Here is a 25,762-nt window from a genome sequence, read left to right as displayed (position 1 = left end):
TGGCCCCCTAAAATGCTGGGATTACAGGCGTGAGACACCGCATCTGGCCTTTTTCTATGCTTTTTGATGTTTGAAATAGTTCTTTAAAAATAAAATGAGGCCAGGCGCCGTGGCTCACGCCTGTATTCCCAGAACTTTGGGAGGCCAAGGCGGGCAGATCACAAGGTCAGGAGTTCAAGACCAGCCTGGCCAATATTGTGAAATCCCATCTCTACTAAAAATACAGAACTTAGCCGAGCATTGTGGAGGATGCCTGTAGTCTCAGCTACTCTGGAGGCTGAGGCAGGAGAATCACTTGAACCCGTGAGGCAAAGGTTGCAGTGAGTTGAGATCGGGCCACTGCATTCCAGTCTGGGCAACAGAGCGAGACTCTATCTCAAAAAAATACAAAAAAATAAAATGAACAGCGGAGGAATTTAGTATAGAATGCTAAGGAGCAAAGATATTTTTGCCAGGGTTTACTTTCAGTTGTACCATTTGTAAGCGCTGTGACCCTGGGTAAGTCACATAATCTCTTTAAGCCTCATTTTCCTCAGCTGCAAGACGGGGATAATTATAATAGCTAGAAGATTAACTAAGATAAAGGTTAAACAATCTTATGAATGCATGATCCTCGTACACGGTAAGTGATACGTTCCTAAGACCAACAGATGACTCTAATCCTTTAAAAGTTGAGAAAACCATGTTATCAGGCATGGGGGCATGAGTTAGCAGTTCCTGCATGCTTTCTTGATAGGTAAGAAGTTGCAGGCTTATATTGTTAAGATCCACAATCTAATGTTTTGGTTAAACTATAGCTACAGCATGCAAAGCCCATCATATTTTTAGGGTTTAAGGATAATAGGAAGATAGGCACAAGATGTGTAAGTATTAATGTATTTTCTCATGTAAAGGAAGGTTTAATACTGTTAATATAATATGCAAGTGTCCCTCTTTGTGTCATGATTAGCATGTACAGGGAGTAAAGGGCTGTAATTAGTATATTAAGTCCTATAAGCATAATAGTGACATTTGATGGGGGGAATGAGGCCATAGTCATAAAGAGTTCTCCTGCTAGATTAATGGCAGGGGGTAAGGCAAGGTTAGTAAGATTTGCTAGAAGAGGCTATTAGTGGGAGCATTGTCTGAAGGCCTTGGGTAAGTAATATGGTCAGTCTATGGACTCGCTCATAGTTTGAATTTGCTAGGCAGAATAGTAAGAATGAAGTGAGTGCATGAGCAATTATAAGGGTGATTGCACCTGTAAAGCTTTAAGTTGCCTGGATGAGGATAGCCATAATAACAAGTGCTATGTGGCTCATGGAGGAGTAGGCACATGTTAGTTTCTCCAACATGATTTTAGATCGGTTTGTCATAGACAAATAGAGCTGTTCCTCATAGGGACAAGATGAGGAACGGATAGGCTATAGATTCTGTTAGGGGGTTGAGGATAAGAGTAAGCTGTATCAAACCGTAACCGTCTAGATTTAGGAGTACTGCTGCAAAAACTATTGAGCTTCCATGTGAGCTTGGAGAAGTCACAGGTAAAGTCCATATAGAGGTATTTTTACTATAAAAGTCATGATACACGCTAGTCATATAAGATTATTGGATCAGGAGGTTAATAACTCTTAGGTAGTAAGTATTATTACTAGGCCGGGCGTGGTAGCTCACACCTGTAATCCCAGAACTTTGGGAGACCGAGAAAGGCAGATCACTTGACATCAGGAGTTTGAGACCAGCCTGACCAACATGGATAAACCCTGTCTCTACAAAAAATTCAAAATTAGCCTGGCGTAGTGGCACATGCCTGTAATCCAGGCTACTTGGGAGGCTGAGGCAGGAGAATCGCTTGAACCCGGGAGGCGTAGGTTGCGGTCAGTCGAGATTGCACCATTGCATTCTAGCCTGGGCAACAAGAGCGAAACGCCGTCTCTTAGAAAAAAAAAAGGTATTATTACTAGTATATTTAGTGACCCTGATATCTTTTGAGTATAAATGAGTGTTGCAAGTAGAGGAAGGGATCCTACTAATGTGTAAAATAAGAAGTATGAGCTTGCATTGAGGCATTCTGGGTGGTTGCCTCAGCGGGCGATGATGATTAGGGTAGGAGCTAGCGTGGCTTCAAAGAGGATATAAAATATAATTAGTTCTGTGGCGGTGAATGCTATGATTAAAAAAGTCTGTAGGGAAATCAATACAGAAATATAGAACATTTTTCGTGGGGGTGATTCATTGGACAGGTGATATTGGCTTACTAGAATTGTAAGAGGTAGTAGTCAGGCTGTTAAGATTAGAAGGGGTGATGTCAGCAGAACAGAAGATTAATGAGAAGTTGGATGAGTTATTTTTGAACTGGTTAAAAAATAGTAGGCTGATGAGACTGATGAGTAGGCTGTGGATAACCATGTTGATTCAGATAATATAATTTTTAGAGAATCATGTCACTGGTAACAATGTAATTGTTGGAATAATAATATTTAGCATTGAAGTAAACTTAGATTTTGTACGTAATCTAGGCCATATGCTTCATTATGAGATTCAATGAGATTTCAATATGAGATTGAAACTAGTAAGGCAAGGCCCACTGCAGCTTTGCAGACAGCAAATACTAGGAGGATAATGGCTATTATGGATGCTAGAGCGAAATGTATAAAGTTATGAGAGTGTTTATAATAAATACTGATAGTATTATGCCTTTTAGGCATAATAGGGATGATATTAGGTGGGATTGATAGACGAATACTCCTAGCAGTGATATGGTATATGCTAATATAATATTGATGTAAATTGGGGGCATTTGGTAAACATAGTCTATCATAATCTAATGAGTTGAAGTCATTTATTTTGACTTAAACTATTGACCAATTCAACTCAGTCTAACCCTTTTTGGGCTCATTCATAAGTCAAGCCTGGGATTAAAATGGTAACTAATAGAAGGGCTGTGCTGATTATTAGTGTTAGGTTGGTTGTTTGAAGGGCTCGTGGCAGGGGTAGTAGTAAAGCGATCTCTAAGTCAAAGAAGAGGAATTTTGTGGCTACTGGGAAGAATTTTTTGGAGAAGGGGAGGCAGGTGGAGGTTACTGGGTCCAATCCGCATTCATAAGAGTTGGATTTTTCTATATAAATATTTAGTGTGGGAGCCAAAATGCTATTAGTAGTAGTAATAGGGCCAGTGAGGTGTCGGTTACTAGGGCTAGTGTCAGGTTGATTACTCTCTTTCGGATAGTATCAAAACTAATTGATTGGAAGTCAATGGTACTGCTTATACTGAAAGAGTAGGATCCTCATCAGTAGATAGAGACGTATAATAATAGTTATACTATATCTACAAAGTGTCAATACAAGGTGGCGGCTTCAAAGGCAAAGCAGTGGTTGGATGTAAAGTGGAATTTTAATTGGTAGAGGAGAAATGTTGAGAAATGTTGATCCAACAATAACGTGAAGTCTATGAAAGCCTGTGGCTGTAAAGAATGTTGAGCCGTAGAGTCTATCAGAGATAGTAAAGGGAACCTCAAAATATTCCTAGACTTGTAGAAAGTTAAAGTAAATGCCTAAGGCAATTGTGATGGACAGTGCTCGAAGTATCTGCTTTCGACTACTTCTATCAGTCTGTGGTGAGCCCAAGCAATTGAAACTCCTGATGTAAGAAGTACAGATGTATTTAGAAGAGGGACTTGTAAGGAGTTGAGGGGAAAATGCCTTTTGGGGGTCAGTGTCCCCCTAATTCTGCAGCTGGGGCTAGACTAGAGTGGTAGAATGCCCAGAAGAAACCAGCAAAAAAGAATCCTTCTGAGATAATGAATAGAATTATTCCATATTGGAGGTTCCGTATTAATCAGCATTAGTATAATCTTCATTTGACCAGGCAAAGGACATTTTTGAATCACTTTGACTCTCATCTCTTGACTCTCTTTAGAAGGTGAGATTTTGGTCTCAGATTTGCATGAGAAGTAACTGAACGGAAGGATATAAGCTTGGAACATTTTTTTTTTTAAATGCCTGGTATTAAGAAGCTGAGTTCTGATAAGGAGCTGCTAATTAAGTCTGCAAGGATATGGTGCTGATTAATCCAGCTGTACCTGCTGGTAGAAATCCTCTGAAATAATGAAGAGCTGTCAAATTCCTCCAGCAATGTGGGGCCACAGGTACAAGCTCAGCTCTTTTGCATTTGTTTTCATGTAATCTGCCAGGATACCCACAGCGGCACTTACTGCAGGCTTCTCAGTAGAAAGATAGAAAAAAATACACCTGACCAGTCCTTCCACAATGACTTACTGTGTACTTTCTCTGTGTCAGCATTGTACGAATGCTGGGGGTGTCTCAGAATTGACCTTGACTTAATATTGCAAAAATTCTATTGGGGAGACAAAGCAAATACCAAAGAACTAAGACTTGGACAAGATGACAAAAGTACATAACTGTTTCATGGAGTGGTCAAGTCAATGAACCAGGGAAATTTACAGGAGGAAGGCTTCAGTAAAGACTGAAAGGTGGCAGCTCCAGCTTTGGTATGGACAAATGGAGGCTGAAAACTACCCACTTCCCACTTCCATGGGAAGCCTACACTTCTCTGCCCCTTGACTTTGACTTACCCACGTGACTTGCTTTCGCCCGTTGGACCTCAGTGGAAGTGACGCGATGGACATCTTCAAAGGTGTTTGCACGGTTGTGCTTTCGAGCCTTTTTGCCATGAGATTGCTGGAGAGGACAAACTTTTACACTACTCTGTTATGTTTTGTTCCTGGGGGTCTGCGAATTAAAGTAACAAAAGACAGGGGAATGGGAGAAAAGGCATACAATTTTTATTAATGTTTGTATGCACATGAGTTTACAGAAAAAATGTAAAACTGAAGCGGTTAGACTCAGGGTTTTATATATCATTTTAACAAAGGAAAGGGGCTTTGGGCTTTGAGAAATGATGAATCATGGGGAAAAAAGTGACTAGGAAATATATGGGGAAGGTAATGGAAGACGAGTTATTTTAGCAAAGTTTGTTTATGCAGACTCATTTAGGTGCTATCTCTGATAATAAGAATCTCTCTCCTCTTGGTACAAAAGAGGAGGTTAACTTCACATGATAAATTTATATCCTACTTTTAGGCAGAAAAGGGGAGAGTAAGAATTCTTTTGCAACTACTGACTCTTAATCATCCTTATGCCAAGGTGCATTTTTTGGTGTGGCATACTCTGATCCCATTTAAGATGAACATGCCTCACTTGCCGACTGATCCCAGAAGAATAAAAATACATAGAGCAAGTGTAGGTGTTGTGAGCTATGCAAAGTCAGACATAACCAGGTTCACACAAGTCTGTGTCTTTCTACATGGTAAGACTTTTACTGATGCCGTTTCGATTTTAAGAGCCACAAGATACATGGAGTTCCAAAGAAGGCATTTTTTTTTTATATAGATAGGGTCTTGCTATGTTGCCCAGTCTGGTCTCCAACTCCTGGACACAAGCAATCCTCCTGCCTCAGCATCCCAAAATGCTAGGATTACAGATATGAGCCACCATGCCTGGCCAACAATTCTCTTAAGTATCACCTGTTTACTCGGTAGTCAGAGTCATAGGCACGCAGGCTCAAGTTACTCCATAGTCAGTCAATATTGCAAACCATAAATAATAATAGTATGCCTAATCAATACATAAATGTTCTAGATTGATATTTCACACAAAACAGAGTAAAATTTTTTTTTAATTTTTTTTAAATCATACTTTAAGTTCTAGGGTACATGTGCACAAGGTGCAGGTTTGTTACATATGTATACATATGCCATGTTGGTGTGCTGCACCCATTAACTCGTCATTTACATTAGGTATATCTCCCAATGCTATCCCTCCCCCCTCCCCCACCCCACGACAGACCCGGTGTGTGATGTTCCCCTTCCTGTGTCCAAATGTTCTCATTGTTCAATTCCCACCTATGAGTGAGAACATGCGGTGTTTGGTTTTTTGTCCTTGCGATAGTTTGCTGAGAATGATTGTTTCCAGCTGCATCCATGTCCCTACAAAGGACATGAACTCATCCTTTTTTTATGGCTGCATAGTAGTCCATGGTGTATGTGCCACATTTTCTTAATCCAGTCTATCATTGATGGACATTTGGGTTGGTTCCAAGTGTTTGCTATTGTGAATAGTGCCACAATAAACATACGTGTGCATGTGTCTTTATAGCAGCATGATTTATAATCTTTGGGTATATACCCAGTAATGGGATGGCTGGGTCAAATGGTACTTCTAGTTCTAGATCCTTGAGGAATCGCCACATTGTCTTCCACAATGGTTGAACTAGCTTACAGTGCCACCAACAGTGTAAAAGTGTTCCTATTTCTCCACATCCTCTCCAGCACCTGTTGTTTCCTGACTTTTTAATGATCGCCATTCTAACTGGTGTGAGATGGTATCTCATTGTGGTTTTGATTTGCATTTCTCTGATGGTCAGCGATGATGAGCATTTTTTCATCTGTCTGTTGGCTACATAAATATCTTCTTTTGAGAAGTGTCTGTTCGTATCCTTTGCCCACTTTTTGAAGGGGTTGTTTGTTTTTTTCTTGTAAATTTGTTTGAGTTCTTTGTAGATTCCAGACATTAGCCCTTTGTCAGATGAGTGGATTGCAAAAATTTTCTCCCATTCTGTAGGTTGCCTGTTCACTCTGATGGTAGTTTCTTTTGCTGTGCAGAAGCTCTTTAGTTTAATTAGATCCCGTTTCTCAATTTTGGCTTTTGTTGCCATTGCTTTTGGTGTTTTAGACATGAAGTCCTTGCCCATGCCTATGTCCTGAATGGTATTGCCTAGGTTTTCTTCTAGGGTTTTTATGGTTTTAGGTCTAACATTTAAGTCTCTAATCCATCTTGAATTAATTTTTGTATAAGGTGTAAGGAAGGGATCCAGTTTCAGCTTTCTACATATGGCTGGCCAGTTTTCCCAGCACCATTTATTAAACAGGGAATGCTTTCCGTATTTCTTGTTTTTGTCAGATAGGTCAAAGATCACATAGTTGTAGATGTGTGGTATTATTTCCGAGTGCTCAAAACAAAGTAACATTTAACATGAAGAGAAAAAGGAACAGGAGAAGAGGTTAATGAAGTAGTCCAAGGAGAGTTATGTGAACAAGGAGAGTGCCCTGGCCTGAGCCCAACAGTCATCAATGTCTTGCAAGAAGAGTCCTTAATGTGGGCAGAGCCTTCAGCAGCAGATGCCAGGTGCTGACAATGAGTGACAGCAAGACAGAATCTGTCAAGAAGTCCATTCATAGCTGGTGACATTCTGCTCATTTTATGGCCCTGGAGTCCTCTGCTGAGGACTGATAGTAAAGGGTTATGCCCTTATCTTGTTGGGTGTTATCTCTGTTGATTAGGAGAACATCTGAGCCCAGCTGGCTTGATGCCTTTTGAAATGTAAGTTGAAGTGTTTTTCCAAGTTGGAATTACTTACATAAAGGGTGCTGTATACACTAGACCTACCGCAGAGCCTGGAACCCAGCCCAGCTGAGTCCAGCTTAGATGAGCTAAATCACAGCCAATCTACAGGTGCCCGAGTGAAAGACAAATGTTTGTGTCTCTGAGATTTTGTGGTTGCTTGTTCAACAGTATTATTGTAACAGTAGTTTATTCATCCATAAAATGGGGAAATGTATACCTCAATTGCAGTGGTATTATAAGAATTCAGTGAAATAGAAGCCTAAGGTCTCAGATTTCAATACCCTAAGAATGCAACTGATGCAACTGTGGTCACGTCAATATTGCTACCTGATTTGCAATGATTCCTGTACTCAAGAGGAAATTCCTTTCCCAGAAGAGGGTTTGTATATAATCCTGATGTTACTTAGTGTTATGGCATGCCCCTCATCACCACCACCAGCTGCTGGTCCTCACAGCTCTGCCAGGGCCCCACTCTAAGTTCAGGCTCAGCACTTATTGATCCACTCAGGTTGGTCATCTGGGGAACTGCAGTGGAGATTCACCAATAACTAACAGTGAACTTGAACTTCATGGTGCAGGACAGCTTGACTCATTTATTCATAGAGCAAATATCTATCACGTTCCTATTACTCGCCAAGCAGTGTACTTAGTGTATTAAGCCAGATTCAGGACTTACAGCAGTTGCTTTGACAAGGGGAATGAGGATAGAAAATATTCTCTCCCTCAATCATACTCAATTAGTGAACTCCACAGCCCGGTCCGGCCCCAGAGAGTCACAATTTAGTGAAACAGTTCTTTCAGTTTTGAAACGTTTCTAGAATGGCAGGCTCAAGAAAAGATCCTCTGGACTGGGTGCGGTGGCTCACACTTGTAATCCCAGCACTTTGGGAGGGGGAAGAGGGTGGATCACTTGAAGTCAGGAGTTCAAGACCAGCCTGGGCAACATGGTGAGACCCCATCTCTACAAAAAAATACAAGAATTAACCAGGCGTGGTGGAGAATGCCTGTAGTCCCAGCTACTTGCGGGAGCTGAGGTGGGAGGATTGCTTGAGCCCGGGAGGTTGAGGCTGCAGTGAGCTGTGACTGTGTCTGCACTCCAGCCTGGGTGACAGAGTGAGACCTTGTCTCAAAGAAAAGAAAAGAAAAGAAAAGGCAAAAGAAAAAAAAAGGCCGGGCATGGGGGCTCTCTTCTGTAATCCCAGCACTTTGGGAGGCCAAGGTGGGCGGATCCCGAGGTCAGGAGATTGAGACCATCCTGGCTAACACGGTGAAACCCCGTCTCTACTAAAAATACAAAAAATTAGCCAGGTGTGGTGGCGGATGCCTGTAGTCCCAGCTACTTGGGAAGTTGAGGCAGGAGAATGGCATGAACCTGGGAGGTGGAGCTTGCAGTGAGCCGAGATGGCACCACTGCATTCCAGCCTGGGTGACAGAGCCAGACTCCGTCTCAAAAACAACAACAACAACAACAACAAAACAGAAAGAAAAAGAAAAGATCCTCTGGTAGTTATAATAGTAAACCCAAACCAGTTCTCCCCTGCAGCCCTCAGGGCTGGTGGTTCAGCCTGGGTCACAGCTCCCTAGGGTCAATATCCTCCCCAGCCCCTGTAAACCCTTTCCCACCAGTGGTCCTCAAATCTATCAGGCATGTCTGTGCATGAGTCCCACTGAACAGCAGTCAGGATATCTTCCCAGAGGACATTTCAGCCCCTGTGCACATGCTAGTCTGCAAATGGCTTCCTGGGAGGTGGAGTATTCTTCGACTATTTCCAGTGTATGGATGGGGACTTGCTAGGATCCCTGCTTACAGAATAACAAGGAAAGTGTTAGCAGAAAGGAGTCCCAATCCAGACTCTAAAACAGGGTTCTTGGATCTTGCACAAGAAAGAATGCAGAGCGAGTCCACAGATTAAAGTGAAAGAAGTTTGTTAAGAAAGTAAAGAAATAAAAGAATGGCTACTCCATAGGAAGAGCAGCAGCCCCAACGCCCTGAGGACTGCTGGTTGGCTTTTTTTTTGAGACAGTGTCTCACTCTGTTGCCCAGGCTGGAGTGCAGTGGCACGATCTCAGCTCACTGCAATCTCAGCCTCCCGGGATCAAGCAATTCTCCTGCCTCAGTCTCCCGAGTAGCTGGGATTACAGGCACGCGCCACCACGGCTGGCTAATTTTTGTATTTTTGGTAGAGACGGGGTTTCACCCTGTTGACCAGGCTGGTCTTGAACTCTTGGCCTCAAGTGATTCGCCTGCCTCGGCCTCCCAAAGTGTGGGATTACAGGCGTGAGACACCGCGCCCGACCCTGATTGGCTATTTTTATGGTTATTTCCTGATTATATGCTACACAAGGGGTGGATTTTTCGTGAATTTTCTGTGAAAGGGGCAGGGAATTCCTGAAACTGAGGATTTCTCTTCCTTTTAGACTCTCTTAGGTCTCTCTTTCTTTTTTTTTTTTTTTTTTTCTTTTTTTTTTTTAATTTATTTATTATTATTATACTTTAAGTTGTAGGGTACATGTGCACAACGTGCAGGTTTGTTACATATGTATACTTGTGCCATGTTGGTGTGCTGCACCCATCAACTCGTCATTTACATCAGGTATAACTCCCAATGCAATCCCTCCCCCCTCCCCCCTCCCCATGATAGGCCCCGGTGTGTGATGTTCCCCAGGTCTCTCTTTCTTTTAGTTCCATATGGGGTAACTTCCGGAGTTGCCATGGCATTTGTAAACTGTCATGGCACTGACAGGAGTGTCTTTTAGCATGCTAATGTATTGTAATTAGTGTATAATGCACGATGAGGACCACCAGAGGTCACTTTCATTGCATCTTAGATTTGGTGGGTTCTGACCAGCTTTTCTACTGCATCCTGTTTTATCAGCGGGATCTTTGTGACCTGTATCTTGTGACCTGCTATCTCATCCTGGGACTAAGAATGCCCAACCTCCTAGGGATGCAGCCCAACAGGTCTCAGCCTCATTTTACCCAGCACCTATTCAAGATGGAATCCCCCTGGTTTGAACACCTCTGCTAAAAGTAGCAGGTCAGAGAGTATCAGTTGTCCACTTCCTGAAGGAGAGGAAACCTGAGCTGGGTTTTGGAGCATTTGGAATGGAAAGGGAAGGGGCAGAAGTTTCTGTGCCCATCTTGGGTTTGAAAAAAAAAAAATCGACCGGGCATGATGGCTCACACCTGTAATCCCAGCACTTTGGGAGGCTGAGGTGGGCAGATCACGAGGTCAGGAGTTCGAGACCAGCCTGACCAACATGACAAAACTCCCTCTCTACTAAAAATACAAAAATTAGCTGGGCTTGGTGGCGTACGCCTGTAATCCCAGCTACTTAGGAGCTTGAGGCAGAAGAATCGCTTGAACTGGGGAGGCGGAGGTTGCAGCGAGCCGAGGTCATGCCACTGCACTCCAGCCTGTGCGACAGAGCGAGACTTGGTCTCAAACAAACAAACAAACAAACAAAAAATTGTTGTACTTCAGACTCTGAAGACAGCCTGAGATGACAGAGTTAGGCCAGTGAAGTGAGTCTGGCTTCTGAGAGTTACACGATGTGGGGAATGGGCCGGGATTCCCTGCTCTGGGGGCTTTCAGACTTACAAGTCCAAGATACCCTTTGGGTGGTGAAATTATTACAATAAGCCTTCACGGAATTCCTAGAAACACTCCCTAAGTCCTAATAAATACTGTTTTTTCCCCCACATTTGTGACTCTGTTATTCATTTGCGAGGCGTGCTGTAACAAAATACCACAGACTGGGTGGCTTTTCCATGGCAACAGAAATTAATTTCCTCACAGTTCAAGAACAGATCTTTCTCTCTGTGTTCTCATGTGGTTGTTCCCCTGTGCCCTTGGTGTTTCTCTGTGTGTCCACATTTCCTCTTTTTTTTATTTTTATTTTATTTTTTTGAGACAGAGTCTCACTCTGTCACCAGGCTGGAGTGCAGTGGCACAATCTCGGCTCACTGCAACCTCTGCCTCCCGGGTTCAATCGATTCGCCTGCCTCAGCCTCCCAAGTAGCTGGGACTACAGGTGCGTGCCACCATGCCCAGCTAATTTTTGTATTTTCAGTAGAGACGGGATTTCACCATGTTGGCCAGGATGGTCTCCATCTCTTGACCTCGTGATCCCCCCACTTTGGCCTCCCAAAGTGCTGGGATTACAGGTGTGAACCATCGCACCCAGCCCAAATTTCCTCTTCCTGTAGGCCATCCTGTTGGAATAGGGCCCACCCTAAAAGCCTCATTTTATAATAACTTAAGCACATCTTTGAAGGTGTTGTCTCCAATGCAGCTCATCATACTCTTCAAATGTTAATCGACATTATTCTTCCAAAATGGTTGCTGATCCCTTACTAGCTTTTCGTCATTGTGTTTTTATTTGAGGGTGCAGGCAGGATCCTTATATATAACCAGTGTGGAAAACCTCCTTGCAGGCACCCGGGCTTGTGCTGGCTGCCTTTGTCTGTGATCCTGCCCAAACTTTCCCTTTCCTACTCTTGAAAGCTGTAAGTCTGGCATCCACAATCTCTGTCCCATGTAGGGGGAAGAATAGGACAGGGGCTTCACAAACCAGCATTTCCCTGAGACACGCTGGCACTACAGGTGCAGACAGGACGCCTGGGGTGCATCCCAGGATGGTAGGCCAGAGTCAGAGGGGAGAGATTGGGTGCCTGTCACGGCTAATTAATTAAAAACAGTGTCAGGAAACAGGCTGTGCCCATGCATCACAGCCCGCTGATTAACACCCTTCCTGGTTCTGTGGGCCCTCAGCAAGATGTTCTGCCTGGCTGAGCAGCTTGCCCGTAGGAGTTGACATGGAATATGAACCAGGCCAGTTCTCAGAGCTCAATCCAGCATGTAGTCTTCATGGAAAGAACAGACACTAGAAAATAGGAGCTCTCCTTACGGGTTGCCAGCCAGCTTTTGTTTGAAGTCCCTGGTTTTCTTATGTTGATCACAACGGGAATGACCATTAGTGTTTCTAAGGCCCCGGGCTTGTCCCCTGAAGAATAATCTGGGTTTCCCTAAGTGATGCTCAAGCTGTTTACTGCTCTGCAAGCTATCCGATGGCCACTTTCAGTTTCTCGACCCATGGAGAGATCAACTGACATTCGTTCTGGTGGCCACATTCTCTGGCTTTCTGTTTGCAAAGTTTCCAGAAGGCAAGTCTAGGCCTGTAGAGAGGCTGCCTCTTCCAAGCTCATTCACAGATGAGTTCCCGGGTATGCTGACCACCTGGGCACCCACGGGCCATTCTCATCAACAGCAGCCCTCTGCTCCTTTCTGTCTCCCACTGTTCCCTGAAGCACCGTAGGCACATCCTCACCCCCATGCCCTTGCTCATCAGTTCTTCCCACCTGGCATGCCCTTTCCTACCTACCTGTCCAAAATCCTGCCCGTCCATCAAGGCTCAGCCCCCACACCTATGGCTATCTTGCACTTAATATTACCAGTCATTCCCCTTGTGAAATAAAAGTAAGATCCAGCCAGGCACGGTGGCTCATGCCTGTAATCCCAGCACTTTGGGAGGCCGAGGTGGGAGGATTACTTGAGGTCAGGAGTTCAAGACCAGACTGGCCAACATGGCAAAACTCCATGTCTACTTGGGAGGCTGGGGCAGAAGAATTGCTTGAGCCTGGGAGGCAGAGGCTGCAGTGAACCTTTTGCCTAGGCCGAACCCCAGCCTAGGCAAAAGAGACTTGTGTCAGGGAAAAAAAAAAAAAAAGGTAAAATCCTAAGCCCCCTGATCAACTGAATAGACTCTTCTTAGCTAAGGAGACCTTAGAAAAACTTTTCACAAATACTAAGTTTCCGGCCATGACAAGATGGAAGATCAGTCACACTTCACTGCGTCCCCTTCCTGTCACTTGACATTTTTTTTTTTTTCTCCCAACTGTTAAACAGAAACAAGCCTTGGAAAAAAAAGAATGGAAGATGCCTCCGCTGACTTCAATTAACCTCGTGATGCCAAGGCTGGACTCCCCTCCCGTTTTGAGATTTTGACATGACAGCTGACTGGTTTACAAAGCATTCCTTCCTGATAAATGACCACCAACCATCCACTGGTTCTGGCTGGTCTATGGAGGCTGTACACAGAGTTTCTTTGTTTCACCTTTTGACATAGAGACCTAATTTTATTGTGTTTTAATATTAAGTCTCCACCCCAAAGTGAACATGGGATGTATATAACACATGTTTGCTTACCACGCATGCACATGACCACCTTTCATGAGTATTTGTAGCTTCTCCTATAACCTGTTAAATACATATATTTAGGCCAGGCACGGTGGCTCACACCTGTAATCTCAGCACTTTGGCAGGCTGAGGTGGGCAGATCACCTGAGGTCAGGAGTTTGAGACCAGCCTGGCAAATGTGGTGAAATCCCTTCTCTACTAAAAATACAAAAATTAGCTGGGTGTGGTGGCGCATGCCTGTAATTCCAGCTACCTGAGAGGCTGATACAGGAGAATCGCTGGAACCTGGGAGGTGGAGGCTGTAGTGAGCCGAGATCATGGCACTGCACTTCAGCCTGGATGACAGAGCAAGACTCTGTCTCAAAAACAAAAACGAAAACACAACAAAACATATATTTAGCCAACCCATTTAGCATAAAACCCGGTCCACCCTTCATCTGGTGAAATGCCTGCATTCCATATCAGTCGGAGGCTCCACTTCTCAGCTTGCAATGTTGTAACCTATCATAAGAAATCAAGTTCTCCTTTATAAATTCATAAATCTCGTGATTTTAAATTGATATCTTTCTTCTTCTTCCCCTTTCTCTCCCCCTCCGCCTCCCAGGTTCAAGCAATTCTCATGCTTCTGCCTCCCAAGTAGCTGGGATTACAGGCATCCGCCACCATGCCTGATTAATTTTTGTATTTTTAGTAGAAACGAGGTTTCAGTACCTTGGCCAGGCTGGTCTCGAACTCCTGACCTTAGGTGACCCGCCCACCTCGGCCTCCCAAAGTTCTGGGTGAGCCACCAAGCCCAGCTACTGAATGCCTTCAAATATTCCTCGTATTATGTTGGTAGTGGGGTTGCGAATTTATTTCCTAGCACACTAGGGTGTGCATTTGGATTGCATTTTCTTCATTTTGTCTATAAACTAAGTTTTATTTGTTTTTGAGTGAGCATCTTCTGGACATTGATGGGGATACATAGAGGAGTAGGGTGAGGAAACTAGTTAGTCCGATATAATAAATAGCACAGTGCCTTTGGCTAATGCTCTGTTTCTCTAGGTCAAATGGCTTCTCTCTCAGAAGCCCCCCAACACATAAGCACAATTGCTCTGTAATTTGGTGTAAGGGTAGAGCCTGCCAACTGCTTGTGGTGATGTGTATAATGTTTTTATACTACCTAGTCGTTGGGCCAGCCTCTGATGCTAACATCTGCAATCAATAAACCTGTAGTCCCTTCTCTTGGTTTGGACTTTGCTTCTGGGCACTTTCACCCACTTCCTCTCTCTCACAGGTCCCACTTCCGGTTTTTACGGATGTTAAAAGATCCTCTACGGCCGGGCGCGGTGGCTCACGCCTGTAATCCCAGCACTTCGGGAGGCCGAGGTGGGCGGATCACCTGAGGTCAGGAGTTCAAGACCAGCCTGGCCAACATGGCGAAACCCTATCTCTGCTAAAAATACAAAAATCAGCCGGGTGTGGTGGTACATGCCCCTGTAATCCCAGCTACACAGGAGGCTGAGGCAGGAGAATCACTTGTACCTGGGAGGTGGAGGTTACAGTGAGGAAAGGTCATGCCACTGCACTCCAGCCTGAGCAACAGAGTGAGACTCTGTCTCAAAAAATAAAATGAAGTCAGATAACAACTCTTTTCAGTTCTCTGGTTATAAGCATCAGGGCTGTCTCCATGAAAGCTGCAAAGGAACATGAGTTTGAAGGGAAATTAAAACACATTGCTTTAGTATTTACAAATATTATCCTCCGTTTCATCTTGTTTAACACTTGTGCTTTTATTTAGCTTTTAGATTTGTTGGTCCTATCTCTCTAAGTGAGTAAGATGTTTGTTTTGCTGGCCACGCAGTTTCACAAACTATTGTATACAGAGTAACATTACAAACAAAATTTGTACAGTTTATATCTTAGGATACAAGAACATTACAAATAAAATTGTACAGCTTCATTAAGGTGCAATTGACCTATCATAAGCTGCACATATTTGAAAAATATGATTTGATGAGTTTTGGCATAGGTCTATGCCTGTAAAATCCTCACCACAATCAAGATGATAAGTGTATCCATCACACCCAGAAGTTTAAAGAGCATCCTTCCCTCCCTGCCTTCTACCCCCACACTTGGCCCAGGCAATCATTGGTCAGCTTTCTGTCACTATAGGTTAGTTTGCATTTTCTAGAATTATATTTAAACAGAATCATTCGATAGGTACTGTTTTTGGTCTGGCTTCTTTCACTCAGCATAATTATTCATCCATGTTATGTGTGTATTAGTAGCTCATTCCTTCTCATTGCTGAATAGTATGCCATTGTATGGATATACCATAATTTGTTTATCCAGACTTCTTGTTCATAGGCATTTGGGTTGGTTCCAGTTTGGGACATATTACAAAGAGGACTGCTATGGGCCAGGTACAGTGGCTCATGCGTGTAATCCCAGCACTTTGGGAGGCCGAGACGGGTGGATCACCTGAGGTCAGGGGTTTGAGACCAGCCTGCCCAATATGACGAAAACCCATCTCTACTAAAAATACAAAAAGTTAGCTGGGCATGGTGGTGAGTGTCTATAATCCCACTACTTGGGAAGCTGAGGCACGAGAATCACTTGAACTTGGGAAATGGAGGTTGTAGTGATTGGAAATCACACCACTGCACTCCAACCTGGGCAACAGAGTGAGAGTCTGAGAAAGAAAAAAGAAAGGAAGAAAGGAAGAAGGAAGGAAGGAAGGAAGGAAGGAAGGAAGGAAGGAAGGAAGGAAGGAAGGAAGGAAGGAGAAAGAAAGAGAAAGAGAGAAAGGCTGCTGTGAACTTTGGTGTACAGGGGGATATAGTTTTATTTCTCTTGGATAATTACATGGAGGTGAAATGTCTGGGTTGTATGGGAAGTAGATTTGCCAGATTTAGTAAATAAAAATACAAGGCATTCATTTAAACTTGAATTTCAGATACATAAGAAGCAATTTTTTAGGATACATATATCCCATGCAATATTTAGAGCCTATATTGACAAATTATTCGCTATTTGTCTAAAATTTAAATTTCACTAGTGTCCCTTATCTGACAATACTAACTTGGGAAGTGTATGCATAACATTTAAGAAACTGTCAAACTGTATTTCCAAAGTAGTTGTGCCATTTTACATTTCTACCAACAGTAAATGAGAGTTTCAGTTGTTTTAAGTCATTGTCAACACTAGTCTTTTTAGCTTTAGCTATGATAATGGATATGTAGTGGTATCTCAATGTGGTTTTAATTTTCATTGAATAATGACGTTCAGCCTACTTTCAATGTACTTTTTTTGCCATCCTTACAGCTAGTTTCGTGAAGAGGCTTCAGTTTATTTGCCCCCCACCCCACCACATTTTCTTTTTTTTTTTAAGTATTGGATTGGGTTTTTGGTCTTTTATTATTGAGTTTTAAGTGTTCTCTCTCTCTCTGTGTGTGTGTGTGTGTGTGTGTGTGTGTGTGTGTGTGTGGTGGGGGCACAGAGTCTTGCTCTGTTGCCCAGGCTGGGGTGCAGTGGTGCCACCTTGGCTCACTGGAAGACTTACCGCCTCCCAGGTTCAAGAAATTATCCTGCCTCAGCCTCCCAAGTAGCTGGAATTACAGGTGCACACCACCAAGCCAGGCTAATTTTTATATTTTCAGTAAATATGATGTTTCACCATGTTCGCCAGTATGGTCTCAAACTCCTGACCTCAAGTGATCTGCCCTCCTCTGCCTCCCAAAGTGCTGGGATTACAGGCATGAGCCACTGCACCTGGCCAGTCCTCCAACTTTGTTCTTTTTTCCCCCAACATGGCTTTAGCTATTCTAGGTCCTTTGTATTTCCATATAAATTTTAGAATCAGCTTGAAAATTTCTACAAAATAGAAAAATTTTGCCAGATTTTGACTGGTATTGCATTGAATCTATAAAACCAATTTGGGAAGAATTTACATCTTGAAAATATTAAGTATTTTGATTTATGCAGATGATATACCTCTCCATTTTATTTAGGTTTTCTTTAATTTTTCTCAGTAATACTCTCAGTTTTTAGAATACCAGTCTTGAAAGCCTTTTGTTAAATTTATCCCTCAGTATTTCTTACTGAGTGATGGTCTAGTAAATAGTTGTATTCTTAATTTTTCCATTCAATAGTTTATTGCTAACATATCAAAACATAATTTTTTTAATGTTGACTTTGGATTCTACAACACTGATAAGATCATGTAATTGTTATGGTATTTTTTTCTTTTTGTATATTCCTTAGCTTTTTTTTTTTTTTTTGAGATGGAGCCTCACTCTGTCGCCCAACTGGAGTGCAATGAGGTGGTCTTGACTCACTGCAACCTCTGCCTCCCATGTTCAAGCGATTCTCCCACCTCAGCCTCCCCACTAGCTGGGACTACAGGCACACACCACCACGCCAGCTAATTATTGTATTTTTAGTAGAGATGGGGTTTCACTATTACTGGTCTCGAACTCCTGACCCTATGATTTGCCCACCCCGGCCTCCCAAAGTTCTGGGATTACCGATGGGAGCCCCTGCGCCAGGCCAGTTTGTTTGTTTTACAAAGGACTTCCAGTACAATGTTGAACAGGACTGACCATAGCAGACATCCTTGCTTTGTTCCAAATCTTAGGGAGAAAGTGTTCAGTTTGTTGCCATTAAGTATAATGTCGCTGTAGGTTTTATTATAGATTTTTTTTTTTATCAGATCGAGGAAATCCCTTAAGTCCCTTTCTCTTCCTAATCTGCTGGGGTTTTGTTTTTTGTTTTTTGGTTTTTTTTTTTTTTGAGACAGAGTCTCACTCCAGCTGTCGCCCAGGCTGGAGGGCAGTGGCGCGATCTTGGCTCGTTGCAACCTCCATATCCCAGGTTCAAGCCATTCTCCTGCCTCAGCCTCCTGAGTAGCTGGGATTACAGACACCCACCACCACGCCCAGCTAATTTTTTTTCTTTTTTTTTTTTTTTGTATTTTCAGTAGAGACCGGGTTTCATCGTGTTGGCCACGCTGGTCTCGAACTCCTGACCTCAGGTGATCTGCCCACCTTGGCCTCCCAAAGTGCTGGAATTATAGGCATGAACCACTGTGCCCAGCCTGCTATGTGTTTCAATATAAAGGGACACTGGATATTGTCAAATGCTTTATCTGCATCTATTGAGATGAAGTTTTATCCTTTTTTAGTCTGTTAATACAACTAATTATATCGATTGGTTTTAAATGTTAGACAACCTTCATTCCTGAGATAAACTACACTAGATCATAATGTCTTCTTCTTTTCATTAATTGCTTGCTTCAATTTGGTAATATTTGGTTAAGGATTTTTGTATCTTTTTTTTTTTTTTTGAGATGGTCTCACTCTGTTTCCCAGGCTGGAGTGCAGTGGCCCAATCTCGGCTCACTGCAACCTCTGCCTCCCGGGTTCAGGTGATTCTCCTGCCTCAGCCTCCTGAGTAGCTGAGATTACAGGCGCCCACCACCACGCCTGGCTAATTTTTGTGTTTTTAGTAGAGACGGGGTTTCGCCACGTTGGTCAGGATGGTCTTGAACTCCTGACCTCAGGTGATCTGCCCACCTCAGCCTCCCAAAATGCTAGCATTATAGGCGTGCATCACCACACCCAGCCTTTTGTATCTATGTTTATGAGGAATATTCATATGAGTTTTGTTTACTAATTTTGTGATGTTTTGTCTGATTTTGACATTAAGGTAACACTAACTTAATAAAAAAGTTCAGAAGTTTTTTTTCTATTTTTCTGAAAGATATTGTCCATTTTGGTGAGCATTCCATGTGATCTTGAAAAGGAAGTATATTTTCAATTGTTGGGCATGATATTTTACAAATGTTAGTTAGGTTAAGGACATCAATAGCGTCTTTCAGATCTGTAATCCCAGCACTTTCACCATTTTGACCAGACTGATCTTGAATTCCTGATCTCAAGTAATTCACCCACCTTGGCCTCCCAAAGTGCTGGGATTAAAGGCATGAGCCACTGCACCCAGTTTGCCATTTTTAAAAGTAGTATTTTTGACCCAAGGCTGGTTGAGTCCACAGATGCGGAACCCATGGGTATGAAGAGGACAACTGTACTATTTATTTTTAAAGGCTTCTTTCTGGCTGGTTTCTTACTGCAAAATCCAGGGAAGTCCATTGGGGCTGATCTTGTTTTCTAACCGTGTTTGTTGTCTGCTTTACTTAACACTTCTGTACAGGTTTTGTCTGTCTGTTGGTTAATCCAACAGAGTCTTCCTGACACTAGAGCTTTTGCACCCTTCAAAAATTGCTATCGTACATCTCATTAAAGAAACGCCAAGGCGTCTTCACTCTGTCTAAAGTCACGGCAAAAGCCAAAATGCAAAAGATTATATCGTGCACTACATTTCTTTGCCTTCAAAGACACTCAGGTTGTGGCTGATTGAATACCAATAAACACACACCAATTCAGAGGATTAAGGCCAACTTTCGTTTGTTTTTCTTTATTTCTTGTATTTGGACCTCAGCTACCCATAGGTGAGGTAATCATGCTCCTCAGTTCACGGCACATCATAACCATTGTGTGCAAGACTCTGCTCTTGTTTTATTTTAATATTTTTCCTTTCCTCACACAGTCCCTCTCACAACGCATGCCTCTGAGAATCTAAGTGGTCACACTAATGCATTTGACATATGGTTTAGATGAGTGGTTCTTAGCCAGGGCAGTTAGGCTCCCTCTACCACAGGAGACATTTAACAATGTCTGGAGGCATTTTTGGTTGTCACAACTGAGTGGGTGCTACTGGCATCAGGTAGGGAGAGGCCACAGAGATACTGCTAAACATCCTACAATGTACACACAGCTTCTCACAACAAAGAACTATCTGGTCCAAAATGTGAATAGCACCAAGATGGAGACACGATGATTTAAAACCATATGCGTATTAGAATACACCACCAAGAGTGGTGGCTCACGCCTGTAATCCCAGCACCTTGGGAGGCCAAAGAAGGTAGATCACGAGGTCAAGAGATCAAGACCATCCTGGCCAACATGGTGAAACCCCATCGCTACTAAAAATACAAAAATCAGCTGGGTGTGGTGGTGCGCGCCTGTAGTCCCAGCTACTGGGGAGCTGAGGCAGGAGAATCGCTTGAATCCTGGAGGTGGAGGTTGCAGTGACCCATGATTGCACCAACTGCACTCCAGCCTAGTGACAGACAGAGACTCCATCAAAACAAAAACAAGAAAAAAAAGTGCCTATTCTGAAAGAAAAAATAATGTGTGTGTGTACACAGACACACAAATCTGTATATATATAAGCGTACATTCACACATGTACATATATATCCTTTAGGAGGTTGATTTTTAACTTATACAACTAGTATTGAGATATAGCTGATTCAGTGTCTTATTTTTTTCATTCATCAATATATTTTTAACTTAATTTATTTAACAGAGATGAGGTCTCGCTATGTTGTCCAGGCTGGTCTCAAACTCCTGAGCGCAAGTGATTCTCCCACCTCAGCCCTCCGCCTCCTACTAAGTGCTAGAATTACAGGCGTGAGCCACCAAGTCTGGCTATTTCTAACCTTTTCAACATATCTGTTGCTGCGCATAAATCTAGTTCCTACTGGCCGGGCATGGTGGCTCATGTCTGTAATCCCCGCACTTTGAGAGGCCGAGGTGGGCAGATTACTTGAGGTCAGGAGTTCAAGACCAACATGGCCAACATGGTGAAACTTCATCTCTACTAAAAATACAAAAATTAGCTGGGTGTGGTGGTGCACACCTGTAAGCCCAGCTAAGTGGGAGGCTGAGACAGGAGAACTGCTTGAACCCAAGAGGCGGAGGTTACAGTGAGCCGAGATGGTGCCATGGCACTCTAGCCTGAGCTAGAGTGAGACTCCATCTTGGGAAAAAAAACAAACAACTAGTTCCTAGCTTTCCTACTGGGGTGTGGTTTTGTATGACAACCACTGAGCACATCCATTTGCCTACTGATGGACACATCCAGGATCCAGGTTGCTCCAGCTTGCTGTCTCAAACAGTGCTGTGCGCATCACCCTCCTTCATCCACAGCCCCTACTGGACCTGTGCAGAGTTTGGGAGGCTCATACTTGGGAGTGGGCTTTCTGAGCCCTAAACGCTTTTCCTGCCATATTGTTCACCTGTTTACTCAGCCACCAGTGCAATGAGACTGGAGAATTTGTTTCCCCACATCCTCGGGGTATTACATGCATTTCTTTTTTTTTTCCCCCCAAAACAAGTGTCTTGCTCTGTTGCCCAGGTGGGAGTGCAGTGCTGCAATCTCAGCTTACTGCAACTGTGTCTGGAATTGGTTCCTTCCATATTTCTTGGTCTAGTCTAGTTAACTTCAAAAATGAAGCCACAGACCTTCATGGTGAGTGTTAATAGTTCTTAAAGATAGCGTGACCAGAGTTTGTTCCTTCAGAAGTCTCCAAAATTTCTTCCTTCCAGTGGGTTCGTGGACTCACCTGACTTCAGGAGTGAAGCCACAGACCTTCACAGTGAGTGTTACAGCTCTTAAACATTGCGTGGACCCAAAGACTGCCGAGCAGCAGGATTTATTGTGAAAAACAAAAGAACACAGATACCACGACGTAGAAAGTCACCCCAGCCGGTTGCGGATGCTGGTGCAGGTGACCAACTTTTATTCCCTTATTTGGCCCCGCCCACATCCTGCTGATTGGTCCATTTTACAGAGTGCTGATTGGTCCATTTTACAGAGTGCTGATTGGTCCATTTTTACAGAGTGCTGATTGGTGCGTTTACAAATCTTTAGCTAGACATAGAGCACTGATTGGTGCATTTTTACAGAGGTCTGATTGGTGTGTTTACAAACCTTTAGCTAGACACAGAATGCTGATTTGTGTGTTTACAATCCTTTAGCTAGATGGAAAAGTTCTCCAAGAGTCCACACAACGCAGAAGCCCAGCTGGCTTCACCTCTCACAGTCTCTGCCTCCTGGGTTCAAGGGATTCTCTTGCCTCAGCGTCCCCAGTAGCTGGAATTAACAGGTGCCCCCTACCGTGCCTGGCTAATTTTTGTATTTTTAGTGGAGACGGGATTTCACCATGTTGGCCAGGCTGGTCTTGAACCCCTGACATCAAGTGATCTGCCCGCCTTGGTCTTTCAAGGGCTGGGATTACAGACGTGAGCCACTGCGCCTGACCGTATTATCTATATTGCTTTTTTTTCTTTTTTTTTAGACGGAGTTTTGCTCTTGCCACCCAGGCTGGAGTGTAATGGCGTGATCTTGGCTCACTGCAACCTCTGCCTCCCGGGTTCAGGCGATTCTCCTGTCTCAGTCTCCTGAATACCTGGGATTACAGGTAGCCGCCACCACGCTCAGCTAATTTTTGTATTTTTAGTAGAGGTGGGGTTTCACTACCCCCAGGATGGTCTCAAACTCCTAACCTCAAGTAATCCGCCTGCCTCAGCCTCCCAAAGTGCTGGGATTACAGAGGTGAGCCACCGCGGCTGGCCATATTACCTATATTTCTAATGTTTACGATGGGTGTGAAGTGACATATTTGTATTTTAATTTGTATTCCTTTGACTTCAAATTAGGTTGAGCAGCTCTTCATCTACTTTAAGGCATTAGATTTTCTCCTTCCATGGACTGTCTGTTCCTGTGCTTTGAATATTTTCTCTATGAGGTTCTGCCTCCTTGTTGTGGTCGATTAACATTTATTCTTTGCACATTCTAGATTTTTATATTTTAGATGTGGGATGTTGCAAATCTCACACCTTAATCCACCAGCTTTGTCAGTGGTGTTCTTTCTTGAACAGAAATCCTTCATTTTTGAAGAAGAGAAATCTGTATTTTTATATACTGTTTAAGAAATCTTTTGTCATTCAAAATGTGTAAAATATTCTTACATTTTCTTTTATTTATTATTGTTATTTTTTTGAGATGGAGTTTCACTCTCATTGCCCAGGCTAGATTGCAATTGTGTGATCTTGACTCACTACAACCTCTGCCTCCTGGGTTCGAGTGATTCTCCTGCCTCAGCCCCTGAAGTAGGTGGGATTACAGGCACTCACCACCATGCCTGGCAAATTTTTTTTGTAGTTTTAGTAGGGACAGGATTTCACCATGTTGGCTAAGCTGGTCTCGAACTCCTGTCCTCAAGTGATCTGCCTGCCTCAGCCTCCCAAAGTGCTGGAATTACAAGTGTGAGCCACCGCGCCTGGCCAAATCTTCTTACGTTTTCTATTACTAGCCTTGTAGTTCTGCCTTTCACAGTTAAGTCTTTAATTCATTTGAAGTATTTATTTATTTATTTATTTATTTATTTATTCATTCATTCATTCAGATACAGTGTGTTGCTCTGTTGCTCAAGCTGGGGTGAAATGGCACCATCTTGGCTCATTGCAGCCTCTATCTTCTGGGCTCAAACAATCCTTCCACCTCAACCTCCCAAGTATCTAGGACCACAGACATGCACCACTACACCCGGCTAATTTTTGTATTTTTTGTAGAGATGGGGTTTCACCATGTTGCCCTGGCTGGGCTCCACCTCCTGCACTCAAACAATCTTGGTGCAGTCAGGTGCGTGCCACCACACCCAGCTAATTTTTGTATTTTTAGTAGAAATGGGATTTCACCATATTGGCCAGGCTGGTCTCAAACTCCTGATCTCTTGATCTGCCTGACTCAGCCTCTCAAAGTGCTGGGACTATAGGCGTGAGTCACTGCGCCTGGCCAAGGAGTAGACTTTTAAAATTTCCTTGATAAACATCTAATGAGTTCATAGTTTGGTTAATTTCTAGATACTTTACGACTGTGTCATTACTGTAAATGAAATCTTATTTACATTTAATATTACTTAGTATTTAATTTTCTAGTTATTGCTGGTGTAGGAAAACGTTAATTTTTTTTAATTGGCATTTTGTCTTGCAACTTTGTCAAACACTTTATTGAAACTCCAAATGACCTACAGCTTTGCATCTCCCTCAATCAGGGAACAGAAAGAAAGACTACCAGAGAACCACTTCCCCAGCTCCCAAAAGCTTAGAAATGATTAAGTAGTAAATGAATTTGGAGATCTCTCTCAGACTTTTCACAGCGAAGTCATTAAGAGTGAAGAGAAGGAGATTCAAACCATGAGTTATGAACCCAAATGCCTGCATAAAGGAATAAATGGACTAGGTGTAAAGCAACAGGGAATGGTGGGGACTGTGGCAAATCAGAAAGGACAGACTGACTAAAAAGGGAAGACCTAGTTAGCCTCAGCTAATTCTTGCCATGCAGCAATGAAAGCCCAGTTTTTTCACATTATTAGAGTTTTTAGGAGAAGCCCCACATCCTTGATTTTACAATATTAGCAATTAATTGAAAAATTTAAAAATACTGAGTGGGCCAAAAAAATTGTATCTGTGGGTTGGTTTTGTTTCAACCTACTGGTCAGCAACCTATGGTCTAAGAATGTCCCAAGTGGTGGGGACGATAGGGAAGTAACTGAATATCACTTCTGTACCCTACCCTGTGTTAACCCAAAATATCTGAGACAGGTCTCAGTCCATTTAGGAAGTTTATTTTGCTAAAGTCAAGGATGTGTGCCTGTCACACAGTCTCAGAAGGTCATGATGACATGTGCCCAAGGTGGCCAGGGCACAGCTTGATTTTATACATTTCAGGGAGACGTGAGACATCAATCAATATATGTAAGATGAACACTGGTTCAGTCCGGAAAGGCAGGACCACTCAAAGCCGGCAGGGGGCTTCAAGGTCACAGATAGGCAAGAGACAAACAGTTGCAATCTTTTGAGATTCTCATTAGCTTTTCCAAAGGAGGCAATCAGATACGCATTTATCTCAGTGAGCAGAGGGATGACTTTGAATAGACTGGGAGGCAGGTTTGCCCTAAGCCGTTCCCAGCTTGACTTTTCCTTTTAGCTTATGATTTGGGAGTCCCAATATTTATTTTTCCTTCACACCTCCTATTTCCTTTTTCCTTCCCTCCTACCCCACGTTGCCTTAACTGTGCAGGGTTCTATTCCAGCCAGCTTGGACACTAGGCTTGTGGAAATTCAGTTTAGAATTTAAGGACAGAAGAGGAAGGTTGGGGCTTGAGAAGGTGTGTGATAGATCCAGATCATACAGCCTTGAGAAATCCCCAGAGGACAGATGTCTAAGGTGGGACACGAATTGACAATTAGCTTACCAGCTTCCCCTGA

At 43.1% G+C, this 25,762-nt stretch overlaps 1 pseudogene; it reads right to left on the bottom strand.

Annotated features, from left to right (window-relative positions):
• Positions 1–760: 760 nt before the first annotated feature.
• Positions 761–1,586, bottom strand: LOC140710519 (NADH-ubiquinone oxidoreductase chain 4-like; annotated as a pseudogene).
• Positions 1,587–25,762: the final 24,176 nt, after the last annotated feature.

The sequence above is a fragment of the Chlorocebus sabaeus genome, chromosome 27, assembly GCF_047675955.1.
Source record: "Chlorocebus sabaeus isolate Y175 chromosome 27, mChlSab1.0.hap1, whole genome shotgun sequence".
Classification (NCBI taxonomy): Eukaryota; Metazoa; Chordata; class Mammalia; order Primates; family Cercopithecidae; genus Chlorocebus; species Chlorocebus sabaeus.
The sequence above is the reverse complement of the archived record's forward strand: the minus strand, read 5'-3'. Positions and strand labels throughout refer to the sequence as shown.